We start from the raw sequence: 5,889 nt of genomic DNA, 5'->3' as shown, positions 1-5,889 counted from the left end.
TTATTTTTTAATCAGTCGCGATTGAAAAGGCTTCTGGAAGCTCAAAGCTAAAGATATTTTTGATACCGCTCTGTCAGCGAATAGAGAAATGGCGGTGAAATAAGGATAATAAATACAGGTCGAGCAGTCCTCGGGTAAGATGTAAAGGGAATAATTATGAACATGAAGAACATCACGTGGTTTCGTGAGGTGAGTGTTGTTCATATGAACTGTGATTGGGCAGAGCGGGAGGTTAATCAAAAAAGAACAAGCATAAAAGAGATTCTCAAGAAAGGTCTGTGCAATGGAAAGCAAGGAGAATCAGAAGATAAAAGCCCAAGACAGAAAAAAAAGTTTGAAGACCGAGCCTGCAAAAACTCCAATTTGTTGTATCACGGCTCTACTGCCTAGTTATTGACTTTAGCAGTATAATCCACGTTCAACTGTAAGTAGCTGTCTGAGTTTGTCACTGTAGTTTGCTTCATAACAGATAAACTCCACACTTTGTTTCAAGAAAGCTGACAGTTGGTTCACAAATTAGTTCTGCTGCCAAGTCCGTTCCTGTTTGAAAAGGGGTGTAGATCACATATAAATAGACAATGAAAAATATCAATCCAGGCTCTGAGCAAAATTCTACTCTCTCGCCACTGACTCCATCCCTGCCCCTGGTAACTGGCAGGTAACACACTGGTCACAGTCGCGGTGCAATATTTCATCCCAAGATGAGCTTCCAACCGCATTACTCACCCCCACACTCATTATCACAATGTCCACATACAATTTCAACCTCAACAGCATCTCAGTTCATCTGCTGCTGAAACTCTCATCCATTCCTTTGCTACCTCTCGACTTAACTCCCCAAACACACTCCCGGCCGGCTTCTTAATACTACTTCCCTGAAATCTTGAAATGATCCAAAAATCTGCTGCCCATGTGTTTATTCTCACCGATTTTAACATCTTCAAGTTTTGCCATCCTGTGCTCACTAACATAAACATTTTCTGAGTGGCAAAGCACCAAGGTTTTGAAAATCATATCCTTATTTTGAAATTTTGTCGTCACACCTCGTTTCTTTGATAGTCTGTCCAGCTGCAAACCCCTCTGGGATATATCTGAAGAAGGGTCACTGGACACAAAACAATAATATTGCTCTCTCTCCACAAGCACTGCCAGATAAGCTGAGTTTCTCATCAATTTCTGCTTGTGTTACCAAGTTCAAGCATCTACTGTTCTTTTGCTTTTTCCTTCAAGACATTTGTTCTCCCTGATTTCCAACCTCCAGTAGATTTCTGGTTTTACCTCTCCCAACTTTTTCATGTTTTCAGTTTCCAAGGCCATAAGCTCTTGAATGTACTCCCTAAACATCCCGGTTTTCAAAGTCCCTTTGTTCGTTCAGGATATTCCTTGAAACCTACTTCTTTGGCCAGTTTTGTGTCACTTGTCCTAATAAGTGCCTGGTATCAAATATTGTTTTGTCACAACCTTGTGTAATATGACAGATCATTGGATTGAATCAAAAATGTGAAAACATTTAAATTGTTCTTTTGGAAAACATCACTGTTCTTTCACGATCATTTGGTAACTCCTTACCGAACATCGTTACAAGTGCAACTTCACTGCATGACTTGCACTGATTCACAAAGGCCAAACAACAAATTCTCCAGATGTAACTGAGGATTCGCAATAGTTACTGATACCTTTGGAGAGTGATCCAAAGTCCATGTATCAGGATATGGTGAATGAATAGACAATAGAGAATAGGTGCTGGAGCAGGCCATTCGGCCCTTCGAGCCAGCACCACCATTCATTCCGATCATGGCTGATCATCCACAATCAGTATCCTGTTCCTGCCTTATCCCCACAACCCTTGATTCCACTATCTTTAAGAGCTCTATCTATCTCTTCCTTGAAAGTATCCAGAGAGTTGGCCTCCACTGCCTTCTGGGCAGTGTATTCCATATATCCACCGCTCTCTGGGTGAAGACGTTTTTCCTCAACTCAGCTCTAAATGGCCTATCCCTTATTTTAAAACTGTGTCTTCTGGTTCTGGACTCACCCATCAGCAGAAACATGCTTCCTGCCTCCACAGTGTCCAATCTCTTAATAATCTTATACGTCTCAATCAGATCCCCTCTCATCCTTCTAAACTCAATTGTATACAAGCCCAGTCGCTCCAATCTTTCAACATATGATAGTCCCGCCATTCCAGGAATAGACCTCGTGAACCTACGCTGCACTCCCTCAATAGCCAGAATGCCCTTCCTCAAATTTGGAGATCAAAACAGCACACAATACTCCAGGTATAGTCTCACCAGGGCCCTGTACAGCTGCAGAAGGACCTCTTTGCTCCTGTACTCAATTCCTCTTGTTATGAAGGCCAGCATGCTATAAGCTTTCTTCACTGCTTGCTGTGCCTGCATGCTTGCTTTGATTGACTGATGTACAAGAACACCGAGGTCTCGTTGTACTTCCCCTTTACGGACATTGACTCCATTGAGGTAGTAATCTGCCTTCCTGTTCTTGCCACCAAAGTGTATAACCACACATTTATCCACATTAAACTGCATCTGCCACGCATCCGTCTACTCACCTAGCTTGTCCAACTCACCCTGTATTCTCATAACATCCTCCTCACATTTCACACTTCTACCCAATTTTGTGTCATCAGCAAATTTGCTAATATTACTTCTAATGCCTTCGTCTATATCATTAATATATATCGTAAACAGCTGTGGTCCCAGCACTGAACCTTGTGGTACCCCACTGGTCACTGCCTGCCATTCTGAAAGGGACCCATTTAACACTACACTTTGCTTCATGTCAGCCAGCCAATTTTCAATCCAACTCAGTACTTTGCCCCCAATACCATGTGCCCTAATTTTGTTCACCAATCTCCTATGCGGGATTTTATCAAAGGCTTTCTGAAAGTCCAGGTACACTATATTCACTGGTTCTCCCTTATCCATCTTCATATGGACATGATGCAGAGCTTGTTGGGTAATATAAGCTCAGGAACAGAACAGCGATGGCTTCCTTCTGACTCGAGAGGGTCTCACATTACTTTTTAATTGAAAAATGCTCAGGTTCATTTATAGTTCTTCATGGAGAATGAATTGTTGAACTTATTCAGCTGCATGTGTACAATAAATTTCTTCAGATGTGAGGTCAAAGAAATTCAAAACTATTCCTCATCCTCCCACCGACTTTCTCTCACTGTTAAGGTGCCGACTCATGGACCTAGGGGATCCAGGTACATGATTATTTGAAGTTTACATCCCATTTAGACAGTGGTTAAACAGTCTTTTGGCACGGCAGCCTTCATTGCTCGATTGTTTCAGTTTCGGAGTTGGGAAGTCATACTGATGTTGCACAGGATGTTGATGAGACCTCTTCTGGAATACAGTGTGCGGTTTCTGTCGCACAATTACAGGAGGCATATTATGAAGCTGGCGAGTGTAAAGAAGAAGTTTACCAGGATGTTGCCTGGTACGGAAGCTTTGATTTATAAAGAAAGGTTGGATAGATATTGACTTTTCTCGCTGGTGCTCAGGAGGTTGAGAGGCGGCCTGTTAGAAGTTCATAAAATAATGAGACATGTAGATAGTATGAATTGTGGTTGTCATTTCCCAAGGATGGGAGATTTCAAGTCTAGGGGATGTTTTTAAGTTGCGAGGAGATAATTTAGTAAAAATGGATATGTGAGGCAGAACTTTGCAATGACTGTGAATAAAACAATGGCAAGTTCCAGCAGAGAAACGGGTGGCAAAGAAACAGGTGACAGTGAAGCAGGCATGTGAGGGCTAATGTGTTTCGTTTGCAAGTGACATTCACCGCTTCACAAAGTGGAGAACGTTGAAGTGCAGCAGCGACGGTGATTATTTTGCAGGATATTCACCTTGCAAATGGGTTTTCCGCCAGTATCCCTGATTACATCACAATCGACAGGATGAAAGCTGCAGCAAGACGTGTGGAGCCAGTGGAGTAATTGATACGGCATCTGAATTTGAATTGGAAGATTGGAATATTGTATTCTCTCTCACTCGACTGAAGTTGACAGCTTTTCTACCCTTGCAAATTGACAGACACTCCCGAAGAGGAATGTCTGCCCAGCGCTGTTTTTGTCAGGTTCCCAGCAGTGGAAGTGATTGGATTGCTGGCTTTTGGAAATTGAAAATTGAAATTGAAAGGTAAATGAGTAACATGAGTGTGGGGCTACTTCAGCTCACTGTCTATTTCATATCCCAACTCATGGCAACGGTACCCATTGTCAGGAGAAACCGCTTGTGTTCCACATAAAGCTGCCTTTTGTGGGGAAACCTTGTGTACAGCGGGAGAAGCGGGTAGAACAGTGTGTGTATAATATTACAAAGATTGACACTGAGACACATATTAAACAGTAAAGTTAACAAGTAAAGTTGTAAACTTGCTCACCCAGCTGGCTTGTTTTCATTCAGACTTTTCGTCACCATGCGAGGTAACATCATGAGTGAGACTTCCGAAGAAGCGATGTTGTTCTCCTCCACTTGGAATTTATACTGCCCGGTCTGTTCCGGCAACTTCTGTCATTGTGCATTCTGTTCTGTATGGGTTGCATATGGGGTCCAATTCTATATGTTTGCCAACTGCATTATGGATTAAGAACCATGCCTCTAGGAATTCCCATGTGTGTCTGTGTTTGGATTGCACTTCTACAGTTATGTTGTCCCAGTCAAACTGATGGCCTTCATTATCCGGGTATACTGATATTAGGGAAAGTTTGTCATATCATTTTGCTGCCAGCTGATGTTCATGCATACTGATGGCTAGTTTCCTTTCTGTCTGTCTGATATAATGTTTGTGGCAATCGTTGCACGGTATTTTGTAAACAATGTTAGTTCTGCATGTCGTGGGTATGGTGTCTTTAATCCTTGAGAATGTTTGTCGTAGCATGCCTTTGGGCTTGTGTGCTACCGTAATTCCTAGTGGTCGTAGAAGTTGTCAGTTCTGATATGTTCCTGATGTGTGGCAGTGTGTCCAGTGTGTTAGGGCATAATGTGTCCTCTTCGTGTTGCTGTTTAGTCAGTACCTTTGGATGAAATTGCAGGGATATCCATTCAGAGCGAAGATTTTGTATTGGTGTTCTTCCTCTTTCTGCATAGGTCTGGGTCATTGCAATGAGTGGTGGCCCGTTTAAATAGTGTCCTGACACAGCTTAGTTTGTGCACCACTGACCTGAGTTAGTTGCCAAATTAAAAGTATCCGAGCCCCTCGAGGCACTGACCCGAGTTGTGATGTGCAAAGGACAACACACGAAGGAGGATCCTTGTGTGATTGATCCAATGTGATCTGTATACCAGTGTAAACAGTGAGGACTAGTCTTCAGCACCCACATTGAGCCTGGCTCCATTTGGCCTCCAGTCACCTCTCACAAACTACCATTGCCCTTCACTTTTCCTGACCTCCCCTCTGTTCTTGTTTTAAACTTATTGCACGCCAGGCAGTTTCAGCTGGCATTGCTGCTGTGGAACTGTAACATGGAATGAATCGATTTTGACTGACCAGTGACGTAATTCTGCTTCTAAAGATCAGTCAATATTTCGTATTTATTACTGTAAATGATAACCATTAACAGGCTATGACAGTGAAGGCACTGAATTGTAATCACTGGACTAGCAGGAAAGATTTGTTTATGTCACTCAGGACACTATCTGATTCAGCCTTGCATTCTCCCATCCTTCTGCATGTGATGCCGCTCTGCTGTGTTTTGGTTTTGTTACGTCTTGATTATAATCATCTCCAGTTATCTAATACTTTGTCATTTCTAATACATGAGACTCTCTTCCTGCACCTGCATTTCTGGCTCCATAGCTCAGTGGTTAGAGCACTGGTCTTGTCAACCAGGGGCCGTGAGTTCAAATCTCACTGGGGCCT

General features: G+C 42.7%; 1 non-coding gene across 1 annotated transcript; it reads left to right on the top strand.

Moving 5' to 3' along the window:
* The first annotated feature begins 5,816 nt into the window (after nt 1-5,816).
* On the top strand, nt 5,817-5,889 carry trnat-ugu (transfer RNA threonine (anticodon UGU)). Its single transcript has one exon. It is a non-coding gene; the product is annotated as a tRNA-Thr (tRNA).

This window comes from Stegostoma tigrinum, unplaced genomic scaffold (genome assembly GCF_030684315.1).
Source record: "Stegostoma tigrinum isolate sSteTig4 unplaced genomic scaffold, sSteTig4.hap1 scaffold_118, whole genome shotgun sequence".
NCBI classification, from domain to species: Eukaryota; Metazoa; Chordata; class Chondrichthyes; order Orectolobiformes; family Stegostomatidae; genus Stegostoma; species Stegostoma tigrinum.
Note: the sequence above shows the minus strand (reverse complement) of the source record. Positions and strands in the feature narration are given on the sequence as shown.